Source organism: Macrotis lagotis, chromosome 3 (genome assembly GCF_037893015.1).
Source record: "Macrotis lagotis isolate mMagLag1 chromosome 3, bilby.v1.9.chrom.fasta, whole genome shotgun sequence".
NCBI lineage: Eukaryota > Metazoa > Chordata > Mammalia > Peramelemorphia > Peramelidae > Macrotis > Macrotis lagotis.
Genome location: NC_133660.1, coordinates 205,712,705 through 205,727,250, shown reverse-complemented (window position 1 = coordinate 205,727,250; position 14,546 = coordinate 205,712,705). Strand labels below are relative to the sequence as shown.

Sequence of the window (14,546 nt, the reverse complement as noted above, 5' to 3'; positions counted from 1 at the left end):
CCACTTCTGGTCACCCCCACTTTCCCAGGCAGCCTTTCTATGCTCTCTTTTCTCATTCAGATCTGACCTAAATGTTTTAACTTCATTTTAACAGGTTCAAAAATACAGAGAGAAGGGAAATAGAATAATTTCTTCTGGTCCTACTCTTCTAGGGAGAGTAGAAAGGAGCAAATAAAATCACTTTACAAAGGATTTTCTCACATATTAACTAGAGGGGGAATTCTCTCAACCACCTGGGTGTTAGGTCAGGTAACATCCTCTCTTTTTACAGACAAGGCAACTGGGATTTAGAGAGATGTTCTCCCTAGGGGTCCTCAAGGTCAAATAAGAAGCAGGACCATACCCTAGGAGAGGGCTTCTAGTTTTAAATCTTGTCTTCTATCTGCAACAATGTGCTGACTAGAAAAATAGAGAGCCACAAAAATCTTACTCTGCATTCTTCTAGACAGGGAACTGGAAGGCATGATGGACAAGACCCTATAGCACAATGGGTCAGGTATCCTGGGTCTCCATCACCTTCTCAACTCCTCCACACTTACTGTTTCTGGAATCAAAGGACCTGAGTTCAAATTTTCCTCTAATATTTGCTACATATATGACTTCTCCGATTTGCTCATTATGTACAATGAGACGACTATGCTATAGGACTTCTAAGGTCTCCTCAGTTTCCTTAGCTGAAAAAAATGAACAGGTAGCTTTTCAGAATATATATATATATATATATATATATATATATATATATATAATTCTCAACATTTACCATCTTAACTCCTATCTTACCCTCCATAGTTATACAGCTATAAAGGCTAAAAATAAAGAAGAAAAAATAAGGAAACAAAGAGAGAGAAACAGAGACAGAGAGAGAGGGAGGAAGGAAGGAAGGGAGGAAGGAAGGAAGGAAGGAAGGAAGGAAGGAAGGAAGGAAGGAAGGAAGGAAGGATAGAGGAAAGGAAGGCCCAAAAGTATAAATGCTTAAAAATCAACACAAAACTATTCTAGTCTTCATCACCCAGGAAAAGAGATGGGCCTTCACTTTGTCCTCTCATGTGAATTCTCCTATATCAACATCTTCCTTTGTAAGATTTGGGGTTCTGCTTCAAGGCTACTCTTAATTTGATTATGTCTATATCAGGGGTTCTTAAAGTGTCCTTGAACTTGGGTGAGAAAAAAATAGATCTTTATTTTCACTTACCTCTAATTGAAATTTAGTATTTCCTTAAATAAGAATGTAAACAGCCATCTGTTTTTGTCTGTTTTATTTTGAGAGAGTGCCTAGGCTTGCAAGACTGCCCAACAGGTCATGAAACAAACAACAGCAAAAAAAAAGATTAGGAGCATCAGTTATAAATGTTTGTTTGTTTTGGTTTGCCTTTGTCTGTTTTGTTTTGCTTGTTTGTTTGGGGGAGGAGAGGGTAGAAAGAAAGACTGGGAGAAAGGAGACAGAATATAATTTATCAGGGACCTACAGAGGCAAAAAAAAAATACTATCTGGAAGAGAAAAGCTGGAGGTCTTAGCATTGCATAACAATTTTACCACTTCATTTAGAGAAGGCTGGTCCAGGCTAAGACTTTAAAAAAAGACAAACAATGGTATCTGCTGTGCATTTTTTTGATGAAGATGGTTGATGAGGGGGAAAATGATCTGACCTTTCTCAGAGTTTCCAACAAGACATGAATAAAAGTTCTTTTTTTTTTGTTCCTAGCTTTCAGACTTCTGTGGTTTTATTGTTCTCAATGGCTTTACACTGAGCTTGGGGGGAGAGGGGGAGGAAGGATATGATGGTCCATGGATTACCTTGCAAATTTCAAATACATTTAATACTTTTTATTTGCAGGTCTAGCCTTTAAAAATATTAAATATTAATAACAAGGGTTTGGATAAACATAATTATTTAGAAGTCAGTCTTAAAAGGCAGAGATCACCTTGTAGGCCTAGAACTTCACTCAAGACATCCAAGGAAGGTGAGTGGATTGAAGCAGCATCTATGTCCAGAAAGGGAAGAGAGGAGGCACTGTTTATATCTGAAAGTGAAATGACCAGACAAAGGAACACTTATAGCACAATTTAAATGAGAGTGGTCTTATTCTTGTTGTTACAAAAGCAAATGGAAAAAAAATAAAGCAAATGGAGAGGGAGCATCTCTGAGAACAAAAGAGAAGAAAGAATTAAAGGCATTACTAAGATGCCCACAAAACACCATCCCTACCCCCCCCATCAATTGTCTGCTTCAGGCAAAGATGATCTTTTGAACTGAGTTAATCAATCAATCCACAAATGTTTGCTAAGTGCTTACTATTTGCCAAGGTACTCTGCTATGGACTGGAAATACAGATAGAATTAAACAATTCCTCTAGTAACCTTATTCCTCTATAGGCATACCTGTTTGTATTGTGCTTGGCTTTATTGTACTTCACAGATGGTGTGGGGTGGAGAATGGGTGGGTTTTTTTCTTTTCAAAATGAAGGTTTTTGCAATGTAAAGACTAAGAGACTGCCTTCTGTGGGGGTTGAGCGGAGGGAAGAAAGATTAGGAGAAGAATTGTAAAATTCAAAATAAATAAAATCTTTTCTTTAAAAAAAATGAAGGTTTTTGGTCACTCTGCTTCAAGCAAGACTAGGAGTAACATTTTTCCAATAGCATGAGTTCACATCATATATATCTGTGTTTATGTAATATGTCAGTGATTCTTTCAAACTGTTTCACTGTTATTATAGCTGTAATGATCTGTGTTCAGTGATCTTTGATGTTACTATTGTAATTGTTCTGGGGTCCCACAAAGCTCCACACCCTCTCATAAGATAATGAACCTAATAGATAAATGTTGTATGTGTGTTCTGACTGCTCCATTGACCAGTCTGCCATTCCCCATCTCTCTGCATCTCCAGGGCTCACTATAACTGAGACTCAACAACATTGAAACTAGGTTAATTAATAACTCTAGAATAGCCTTGAAATGTAATAGTGAAAGGAAGAGTCAATCAATGCGGCAGACTTCATTGTTGTCTTATTTTAAGAAATTACCACCTTCATTCCAACCTTCAGCCACCACCACCCTGATCCCTCAGTAGACATTCACATGGAGGCCAGACCCTCCACGAGCAAAGAGATTATAACATCCTGAAAACTTGGACAACTAGCATTTTTTTAGGAATAAAGTATTTTTAAATTCAGATATATATATATATATATATATATATATATATAGAGAGAGAGAGAGAGAGAGAGAGAGAGAGCTATAAAATGGAATTTTAAAAAGCATAATACAATTCTATTTTTAATAGACAGTATAGTGTAAACATAGTTTTTATATGTAGAAGGAAACCAAAAACTTCATGTGACTCACTTTATTACAGTAGCTAAGAACTAAATCTCAATATCTCTGAAGTATGCCTATACTTCCTAATAAGAATTATATACTTATTTATCCATATACTTGTATGGATATACATACAAGTGTTTATATATTATATGTGTGTGTGTGTGTATGTGTATGTGTGTGTATGTGTTATGCATTTATACATAGATGTCTGTGTATAATATGCATATATACATACACACACATATATATATATATACATCTACAGATTTATATTATAAAATACTTTACAGTTTATTGCAAAGATCTATGATTCCATGAATAAGGACACTCCCTTCAACTGACTCAGTTGCCTTATCTATAAAAATGATCTGGCCAGATGTGAGGATCTCAAAGTTCCTTTTCATTTTAAGTCCCAGAATAAAAATTCAGGAAAGGATTGAGTGAGAATCCTGAGAATCCCTGATGATAATGACTAGACCATTTTCCAACAGAGGTTAAAATTCTAAATAAGTCCATGGAGGGGCAACAGCAAGAGTGAGCAGAGTCCTGGAGTAGAAGGTTGTCAAACTCAGGCATGGGGAAGTGCCTAGGGGGAGGCAAGGGGGAGGAACCACATGCCATCACCCACACACCCACAGGCAGTATTTGGACACAAGTTCTCTGAGCAGGCAAGTTCTGCTGAAACCACATGGGAGTTGTTCATTTTCCAGTGGCCCAACTGGCAAGACTGGTTTTCCCTCTAAAGATACCATAGAGAAGTGCCAACTACAATAAATCATGTTTTTTTTAAAGTCCTGACAAAGCTATAGATATGCTTATCTATGTGTTTCTGTAATTTCATTGGTGAAGGGAAGTCCCTGTGAGGAAACTCCCTCCTCTAGTGCAGATGGGCACCTGTTCTACAGTGCAGGTCACCCAGCCAGAGGCTTGGCTTAAACCAAATTCTTCCTGACTCCAAGGTTGACCCTCTATCCATTACACAACTTTGTCCACTACCTCTCTAATTTGGTTTTCTTTAAAAATAAAAAATAATTCCGAAAGCAAGTCCAAATACTCATAAGTAATGAATCTGGTTTCTCTGCACTTATTTAGAAAATTCCTAGGATATCCATTTAAAAAGGTAACTGAAGAAAAAAAAGAGAAATTAATGGTATAGTGAACCACAGACCTTAGATTGAGAAGACCTAGGCTTGAAGACTTTCAGCATGAAATTTAACCTCTGAATCTCACTTTCTTCCTCTGTAAATTAGGAATACCTACCCTACCAACCCTCCACTTGTGTCTTATGAGGATGGAACACTTCAGAAGCATAATTTATATAGAAGAAATAAAAATGAATTAGGGCTGGAAGAGACCTGAGAGCACCTCTAAATCAGATAATTTTAGAGTTGGAACCAATCCAGGACCATACAGGCTGGACTCCAAGCTCCTATCTTCTGACTCCAAACCCATCACTCTTTTCAGTGAAACCCATTGCCATTCTTAATTCTTTACAGATGAGGAAAATGAAGACCAGAGATGGAAAGTCATTTGATCAGGGTGACATAGGTAGCAAATGACAGAATCAGGGGCTTAAATCTAGTCCTGCCTGATCCTAAATCAGACCTCTTTGGAGTCAGGACACCTATATTCAAGACATTCCTATACTAATTATCCTTTAATTAAAGTATGCCTCCTATGAAATTCAACTAGTAACATTTCATTAACATAGTTCAGGTCACCACATATATTGAAGGCAGTTAAATGGCATCTCTTTTTAAATATTCTACTATTCAAAAAATATTCTACAATTCATTTTTACCCCACTAATTATCCCCCCACGGTGATTTTTTTTCTTCATTTTGACTGTATAAGCTTTTATTATGTGGTGAAGGGTAGACTAGAGCACACCCTAAATATAAATTACTATAATATAGTTCTCCCCTCATGACCTGTATACATTAGGGAAAGTTTCATTTCTCTGGACCTCAATTTCCTTATCTGTAAAATGAAGGAGTAGACTAGAGAGGTAAATGTAGAAAAACTGTGTCATGGCCCAAAAAATGCTAATATGCCATACTTTTAAATTTAATCTTCATTAAATAACATTTTCTTAACCACTTTCTTAACAGATCAATCCCTGATTGATAGCAATTGCTGATTTCCAAGAAGTCAGTGTATTCACTGAAAACTTAGCAATTAACTCTAGAGAACTAGTTTGAAATGACTCCAACTCATAGCAGGACAAGACTCAAAGGTCCATTCCAGTTCCAACCTTTGATATTAAATTTCTTGGCAATGTTTGTAAGTGTGAGCACTGCCTATAAAAGTACAATAAGATTAATTTCGTATCATAAAATAGGAACTCTTCCAACCTGAATCAAGAATATGGACAAAGTAGGTAGCCTTCTACTAGGATGATTTTTGAGGTACTGGGAGGATGTCCCCTTCCAAGATTATCTCTCCCACTGATGATCAAAATTCCATTATTCAGATCCCATTAAGCAGGATTCTCTCTTATTAGCCCTTTTGTAAAATAAGAGTACTAGTATGGTGGGATAGCAGTTTAGGTCCACAACACCTTTGACTTCAAGATTCTGTCCAATTCTAAAAGTGTATGTTCTTTATTCTTGTAAGATTCATTCCATTCATACCCTGTAGGTATGCTAACTCAAAACATCCACAATGGAACCCATGATCTTCCCCTATAATCTTGCCACCACCATCATCAAATCGCCTTATTTCTCTTGAAGATAAAGTCACTTAGATTCACAATCTCCAAGTTATTTTCAATTCTAAAGAATGTGGAATGTTTTGTAAATCTTATATCTCACTTGCCCATATCTAATTATTTAATAAGTTTTATCTATTCTACTTCCACAATATCTGTTTTATCTGTCCCTTTCCCTCCCTTTACATAGTTTTCACCAACCATCAAGTTCTGCAAACATTTCACTTAGAGTTATAATTCTTAACCTGTGAACATGTGTAGGTGAATGGTTTTTTTTTTTGATAGCTTATTTCAATATCATTAGTTTCCTCTGAAGCTTTTCATTTTATGCATTTAAAAACTTTATTATGAGGGAGCTTTGTGAGATTGCCCAAGGAGTTCACCATATATGAAAAAAGAGTCCCTGATTTTTACTCTAATAATAACCTTTCAGTTGATCTCCCTGCTTTTTCTATCTTTATTCAATTACCAAACTACTATGCCTAAACCCTAGATCTGACTAGGCCATTCCCCTGTACAAGAAACATTGGTGGCTCCCCATTAACTCTAGAACAAAATTCAAATGCCTTAGGTTGACATTTAAAGTCCTTCACAAACTGGCTCTGGCTTAGCTTTTCAGGCTTAGTTGATGTTAATCCCTTTTAAACCTGCTGGGTTCCAGCCAAACAGCCCAAATTGGTCGCTTTCCAGTCAAACTGGAACATATCTTTATCACCTCTGTGACTATGGACAGGCTGTCCTCCATGCTTGGAATGCATCTCCTCATCACCTCTATATCTTAGGATCCTTGGTTTAGGATCCAAGCCAAGGTACTCAGGTGTTACCTTATATGCCTTCCCTAAGCATTCTAGGTCATAGTGATGTGTAACTTCTAAATTATCTTTTACTTACCTATCTGTTTATATATTGTATTCCTTCCCCATTCTATTTCTCCCTCAAGAAAAAAAAGAAAAAAAGAAATTCCTTGAAGAAAGGAAACGATTTTGAGGGGTTTGGGGCCTTTACATCCTCAAAAGTCTAATAGAGTACAATAGACACATTTGTTGCTTAGTAAATGTTTATTGAGTTGAATTGAATTCTATGAGTCTCTGATGGAAGTGGGCACCATAGAAACACTGACTGCAGGGGGTCAGGGAACTATGGGCATTAAAAAGGATAAGAGGAAAGAATGGAAGACTGATGCAAAGACAAACGTCACCTTTAAAATTTATTGCTTAAGGCCAGTCCTGGATTAGGGTGTTTGGGCATCTTCCATTTTAATAAGCCATTCATCATTTAAGTATGTGATGTGACAGCAGCACTACACCTTTGTCAGAACTTAAAACTTGATCAAAGAGAGATAAAAAGCTCTCCTGTGAGATCAAACAGCCCAACCTTGAATCAAAATACATAAGACTTTCATTTGACCTAGTCAATTTTACAAAATGTCTCAGATTCAACAGATAGATTTTCCCTTCTTCACAGAGTAAGGTCAAAAGAAAAAGGATTAATGCTTGGTCCCTTTGTCCCTTCCTTTATATACAACCCTATCAGATATACTCATGGAATTAGGACCACTTGGTACAGCCTTTATCTGAACAAGAACCCCCTCTTCATTTTCTTTTCTATATGGTCTTCCAATTTTCACTGAAAGAGTATCCCCTGAAAGAGACAGCCCATTGCATTATGGAGTAGCACTCATTGTTAAGATAGTCTTTCTAATATAGAGCAACAAAATTCCCAGAATTTAGCTCACAACTCTACCTTTCATAGGCACTCATCACAAAAGTTAGTCATAAGTTGTTAGGAACCTAAAATTGGAATCTAAAACTCATGGGCAATTGACGTCACATAAAGAAGAGCATTTCCAAAATGTCTCAAATTTTCGGGACTAGGATTGACCTTAGACACCATCTAATCCAAGCCCTTCATTTTATAATTTCTTAACTAAGGGGGAAACATGGGGAAGAGTTGACCAAGGCCACACAAGGAGGAAGAAGAGATCAGCCTATTATAGTTCCAAATCCAGTATTTTTTCCACTATAGCATACTGTCACCTAGGACTTCAGGAAACAGGATTTCTTTGGGGTGCCTCACCATTATCTTCACCTCAATTAATGTCTTTCTGCCCAACAATTATTCATGATCTTTGTTGGTTGACCCACCACAGAGTATTACCTCTCTGGGTCAACCATTCTTGAGTGCTCATAACCCTCAGGATGTTACCCTCCTCTTCATCTGGATTTATCGGCCCAGTGTACCATTCCTATAGCTTTTTGGCCCTCTGCTTGTTGACAGCTAATGAGATAAACTAATCGGTGATAATGGGTATTTATGGCTCATACTGCCATCCTCTCTCCCAGATAACATATTTGCATTTTAGCAGAGTACTTCAAGAGGAACCTAAATCTAGTCCTAGAAATATCAAATACTCTGTCAAAGCAGTAAAGGAAATCTGGGGGGAGTAGGAACTCTTCACATCACAATAGGAACAAAAAAAAAAACAGTAAAAAATCAGTCCCTGTCCTCAGAGAACTTATTTTCTATTTCAGGAAGTTAGTACATGGAAAGAAGAGAGTCAGAGAGAGGCAGATAGATGTATAAGGTGAGAAAGTATGAAAGAGCTGAGGGAAGTTCCAGGGTAAGAAAGCAGCTAAGTCATAGTAGCAAAGTCCTATGAGGAAGTAAGAGTGAAAATATTGCTGCCCCGGGTCAGGAAGCTCAACCCAAAAGAAAATGAAATCAGGCAGTCCCGGGCCATTTTCCAAAACAGAGGTTGCAGAAAGAACTCACTAATGGAAGAAGAAGAAATTATTTGGACTGGAAAGCAAAGTTAGCAGAATGCTAGACTTGGAATCTGAAAGATCTGAGTTCAGATTCTCCTCAGATCTTTACTAGAAAAATCCCCTACAAAATCACTTGGCCTCTGTCAAACTCAGCTTTCTCATCAGCAAAATGGAGATAATAATAGCTCCAGTCTCATAGATTAGTCATGAGAATTGAGTAGGATGACATAGGTAATTGCTAGGCAATATTTAAAGTGATTATTCTCTAAGAACCCTTCCAGCTTGAAACATATGATTTAATATTCAAAAGTGAAGGGCAGCTAGGTGGCACAGTAGATAGAACACCAGCCCTGGAGGCAGGAGGACCTGAGTTCAAATTCAGTGTCAGACACTAAACAATTACCTAGCTGTGTGACCTTGGCCAAGTCACTTAAACCCATTGCCTTAAATAAATAAAATTTAAGAATATATATTCAGCAGTCAGAAGTTTGGGGAAAGGAAGCAAAAGATTTTATTCTATTCTAGACTTGAAGGAAAAGCATGAGCAAAAGGAACTTCCCAATAAGATACAACAAACCACAAATCCTACAAAACTAATGATAAAATTTCCTGATTGTTTTTCATGGTTTGCATTTCAGGTGGATGTAATTACTAAAATCTCAGTCAAATTCCAAACTGGATGACTCATTTTTCCTTCTGTATGGTGTGAAGAATGTGTTGGGTTTAAAATATTAAAAATAGCTAGCCTTTGTATAGCTCTTAAAGGTTGCCCAGTGTTTTATAAATATTATTTCATTTAATCCTCTTAACTCTTTGAGATAAGTGTTATTATTTATTTATTTCACAGGAAACTGACCTGAATGACCTGATATGGGTCACATAGCTATCAAGCATCTGAGATTTGATTCAAACTCAGATCTTTGTGACTCCAAGACCAGGGGTCCAGATGAGTAGAGGACATAGGGCTGAGTCCCTGTTCTGTGTGATGGTGAAACAAGCACTATTTACTCTTTCTTATCTTTATTTCCTCATCTGTAGAATGGGGAGTAACTACATTTGTTCTACTTATATCCTCATAGGATTTTTTTTTGAGTAAGGTGCCCTTTAAACCATCAAGTGTTACATTAATGGGAGACACACAGTAGGAGTTTTATAAGTATTTGTTGAATTAAAGCTTTTTGAATTGAAAACTTAGGTTTTCATTCCTACCTCCTCTTTCAGCAGAGTCTGACTTTTAAATGAAGACACAGTCAAATCTGACATTAAATGAAGACTGTCCTCGGTTTTAAAAGGTGTTTTGGGAAGCTGAGCAGAGATGAGGCAACCTCTGAATACTTGGTTTGCAGAGACAGTAAAATATTTGAATATACTTTCAGGATGAAAGGCATTGTATAAAGAACAGTCTAAATTGGCAGCTAGTTTTGAAGGTGTGGCTAAAATCAGAAAGAGGCAGTGTCTTTCATCCCAGGATATTAAAACACTTTACAGACATAAACCCTTAATCCAAACTACCCTCCCTGAGGGAGAAATGGAAACTTTTATTATTCCCATTTTACAGGTGGAAGAACCAAGGCAGACAGAAGAAAAAGTCAGAGCATTAATGGATGGGTGAGCAAAGACTAACTCTTGCTAGTCTTTCTAAATGCTAGGTGAGGTTTCACATTATAAATATGTCATGTAACCAGTTTAACAGAATCATAGAAACAGGGTGAGCCCCAGGCAAAAACTAGGAAGGGCTGTCTTTAACGTACACACCTGTCTTTTCTGGGTCCTTTTCCTCTTTCCAGCTCCCCTCCTTTCCTAGGGTCATCAATCTCCCTCCACCTTTGCTTTAACTCTTGGACTTATTCACACTTGGAGCTCAAAGTATTACCCTTTTTAGAAATATTTTTCCCCCTTTGTAAAAGGGGGAAAAGGCCAAGCTTAATTCAAAAAGGCTAAGAAGGTTAGAACTGGAAGAGGCTTGAGAATATAAATTATGTCATGTTAGAGCTAGAGAGAATCACAAAGGCTGAGAAGGAAGAGACTTATACAGAGAAACTTTTGCACTTGGTCAAGTGGTAACTCCACATTTCCCTCTTGTCCCTGTGCCTAGAAACCTCCCCAGTACAGAGGGTTAGAAATCAAAGACCACCTGCCTTTCCAATCCCCGGTCCCTACTTGTCCCTGCCACTTAGTTGGGAGGGGTAAAGGTGGGCAGGGGATTGGGGCCCTGCTGGGCCTACAGGAAAAGGAGATACCTGGATATCCTCATACTCTGGTGAACGTACAGTGGCATCCCAAAGCAGGACCAGCTCAATGGTGGACAAAGCAGTTGTCCAATCAATGGAGAGCATCGACACAGGAACCTCAAATATGCTTTACATTCAATTGCACCTGCGTCAAAGGCCAGAATGCTTCATCTTGATCAGTACTCCCCAAAGAATCCCAACTATTCATCTCACAATTAGTCATTCAGTCTTTACTCCACTGGGGGAAAATTCACTACCTCCTATTACAAGTCATTCAACTTTTAGAAGGCTCTATTGGTCGGTAGTATTTTCCTTAAAAACAAACAAAAATATTTAAATGGTTCTTTAATGTCTATCCTACTCTAAAAATGATAAAATCTAATCTAAAAAATTTTGATATCTCATATAGATAGTACTCAATCAAAATTAAGGGGAAAGGCCTGCTCTGGTTGAAGTAAAAATCAAAATGGAAAAATTTGGTCAAAATAATATGTAAAGATTAAAAAAATGTGAAAAATCCAGGTCAGTTTACAAAACAATAAATATTGTTTTGAGTTCATTTTGCTTTATATTTGCCTTTTTTTCCCACTCTTGTCTTCATATGTGTTTCTTTTTTAATCTCCTTCATATGGGTGCCCATATTTGCTTTTGTTTACTGTCCCACCCCCACCCCTCCAGGTGTCTGACTTTTCTGCCTTCCCATCTCAATCTTCTGCCTGCACACAGCTAATGTTCTGTGCCAGAGCCCTAACATTTATCTTTCTCCCTGTATTTGATTTTCCTGCCAGCTGTCAGTGTTCATCGCTGGCTTGGCCGCCCCCTTCCCAGTAGCTTTCTCCCTTCATCATTATTTTATCTGTGCTTTTGGTCTCCTTCTTCTTCCTTTTTACTCTTACCAAGTTTCTCTTGGATTTCAAGACCTATGTTCTCAATCATATCTTCCCCAGGCATCCCTTATGCTGTTTTCTCTCCTTTCCTTTCCAATAAATCATAAAATTGTAGAATGTTAAAGATGGAAGTCACATATGGGGTTTATGAGCTAGGCTAACATCCTTTTATTCCTCCTAATTAATACAGCTGAGAGGCATGTTGGAGGCAAGCAAACATTCTCTTATAAATAGAGGATGGGAGATAGAGAAAGGGAAATAGGGCAATTGAGAGCCCCCATTCAATAGAGACTTGGGGTAGTTAGGGGGGGGGACCCGGGATCAGAGACCAGGATTCAGAACTGGATCTGCTCCTACCTTTTTTTTAGGTTTAACAAATCTCTCTGGTTTTCAGTTTCCTCATTTGGAAAATAAAAAAGGAATAGGCTAAACCATATCATGGAATCAGAAAAGTAAGGGAGCTTAGAATCCATTTAGCCCAACACCTTGACCTTACAATTAAGGAAACTGAGATACATAGAGATTAAGCAATCTGACCAAATACTAGGCATCAAAGACATTATTAGAACCCAGGATTTCAACCACAGACTACAAAAATCATTATCAAGTGCTCAATTCATGTTCTGAAGACAGTCTTGGTAGATTCTTTGCATTAGAGTCTGGGGCTTGCAGTTGGAAGAACCAGGCTCGGGATCTAGCTCTGCCAATTGATAGTCCTGTGACTATGGGCAAACTATTTCAACTCTATAAGTCTTGTCTGTGAAACAGAGTTTAATAATGCTTGCTGTAATCTACTTAACAGGAGTGCTGCAAAGGAAGCATTTCATGATCATCATATTTGATCCCCACAATGACACTAAAAGAAAGTATTTCAGACATTATTATATCCATTTTACTCTTGGAGAAACTGAGATACAGAATGGCCAAGAAACTTGCCCAAAGACAGTCAGTAATTAAGTTTTGGAGGCAGGATTCCAACCCACGTCATTCCTAACTCTGGATTCAGTTCGCTTTCCACTACAGTGTGCATTCCTCCCAAAGGAGACTTATAATTAGCTATGATATAGAAAGCTGCTTCATTTTTTTCTCCAATATTGAGTTAGTATTCTTGACTAAATATATCTTGTCTTTGTAGCCTGAGAGGCAGATAAATGGTATATTTAGACTGATGATTCAGCGGTAAGGAAATATTCCATTTGAATGAAAATTAGCTTGCTTGTTGGGACTCTTAAATAAGGTTCTTCTGACAAAGGACTTTAAACATCCCAAACCTCTGAATTGTGCTATTGTCAGAGCTATTGATTTCACCTTAGGCAGGTTATTGAACTGGCCTGCATCTTAATATTTTAAATCATCCAATGAGGGTGATGCTTTTATATAGTTGGCATTAGATTGGGGGTAGGGAAGAAAATGATAATTAGCTGAAAACTGTAGTCTCTGTCCCTAGAATTCCAAATGACTGAATGAAATAGGTATTCTTATATCATGACCCAGTTTGGAAAACTGGAGATGTTATCTGAATAGTGAGAAGGTGAATATTTATAGTTCTTCTGAGCTCTGATAAAGTTGACATTCAACCTAAGCTGGGCAGTGGGTGAATCCTATTGGAATGAGACATCTCCCAACTTGGACTTGATTTGAACTAAACAACCATTAAGGTCTTCTGTCATGCTGTTGCATGTTTTTGGAAGTAGGGACACATTCTCCTTTGGCTATTGTCTCGCAAGAGGCTAAGTCACAATGCATGGTCACAATGTCTTGTATACACTAGCTAAATTTTTAATCAAATCATTGAGCAATGAAGACAAAAGTAAGCCAACAGAGTAGACAAAACTTTTCAGGCCAACTTTATACTTAATCCTTAAGTAGAAAAATGATGGTTTATTAATTCTTAAATCCATGCAATTCAATTCATTAAGGTTAATGATTATTAAGCACTTAATATACCATGTACTGGGATATATATATATATATATATATATATATATATATATATGCAATTTACATATGATAACAAAAGACTAGTCTCTGACTTCAAGGAAATAGTCTTCATGCGTTGATGGAGTCAAAAACATCCATACCCAGCTGAAATCTGGCTATAAGCATCTCTGAATCTCTTTTGGTTCTTATTACTCCCTTCTCCTCTAATCCATCCTCTACACAGCTGACAAAATGATATTCCTATAAATCTGATTATGTACTGGCCTTTATTAAAAAGATCCTTTTATCTTTAGGATAAAATAGGAAGCCTTCTGTTTAATATATAAAACCCCTTATATTATGGCTCCAGTTGATCTTTCCAAACTTATTTTAAATTCGTCTCCTTTACTCATTTTATGGTCAAGGCAAACTGGCCTACTTACCATTCCTCACATACAACATTACATCTTCCAACTAATATGCCTTTGTCCAGGCCTATAATACTCCACTTCTTCATTACCACCTCTGAGAATCTTCCTTCAAAGCTCACCTCAAGCACAACCTACTAATATGAAGCCTTTCCTGATCAACTCAAATGCTAGAGCCTCTCCCCTCCCTGCTTCCAAAAAAAATTGCTTTGTATTTATTTAATTCATATTTGGTATTTACATATATATGTACATAAAATATATATATACACATGTATAAATATA

The 14,546-nt window shown here is 37.2% G+C and overlaps 1 long non-coding RNA gene across 1 annotated transcript in view; it reads right to left on the bottom strand.

Annotated features, from left to right (window-relative positions):
- The window catches only part of LOC141518075 (uncharacterized), a 138,728-nt gene that overhangs the window by 42,366 nt on the left and 81,816 nt on the right, over nt 1-14,546 (bottom strand). The window lies entirely within an intron of this gene.